Here is a 363-nt window from a genome sequence, read left to right on the forward strand (position 1 = left end):
TTTTAGTTTTGATTTTGTGCTCGTACTGATACTGCTTTGTATTTTGTGCAGGCTACTACAGGAAGGGGATCCGAGCTTCAGCCAGTTTACTGCTTCAGGAGACTTCAGTTTTGGTACGTTTTTACTTTGTTTGTACTGTTCTTTTCTTTCTTTAGCTGCTTTCTGATACTTTTTTTTTACTCTGCACAGGTTTCGAGAGGAGCGGGATACTTGCTCGTGAGCCACCTCAGGAGACTTCTGTTTCAGGTACGACTTTGTTCTTCTCTTTTCTCCACTTTTTTGTAGTTTTGTATATATCTGCATGATGTTTTCTTCTTTCTGTTGAGTTCTCTTTTGCTTTGTGCAGGTCTTAGAAGTGCAGAA

At 39.7% G+C, this 363-nt stretch overlaps 1 long non-coding RNA gene across 1 annotated transcript; it reads left to right on the plus strand.

Annotated features, from left to right (window-relative positions):
- Nucleotides 1-363, plus strand: LOC114578431. Its single transcript, XR_003699459.1, has 3 exons — nucleotides 1-113; nucleotides 190-246; nucleotides 347-363. It is a non-coding gene; the product is annotated as an uncharacterized LOC114578431 (long non-coding RNA).

Source organism: Dendrobium catenatum, unplaced genomic scaffold, assembly GCF_001605985.2.
Source record: "Dendrobium catenatum unplaced genomic scaffold, ASM160598v2 original_scaffold_24425, whole genome shotgun sequence".
NCBI classification, from domain to species: domain Eukaryota; kingdom Viridiplantae; phylum Streptophyta; class Magnoliopsida; order Asparagales; family Orchidaceae; genus Dendrobium; species Dendrobium catenatum.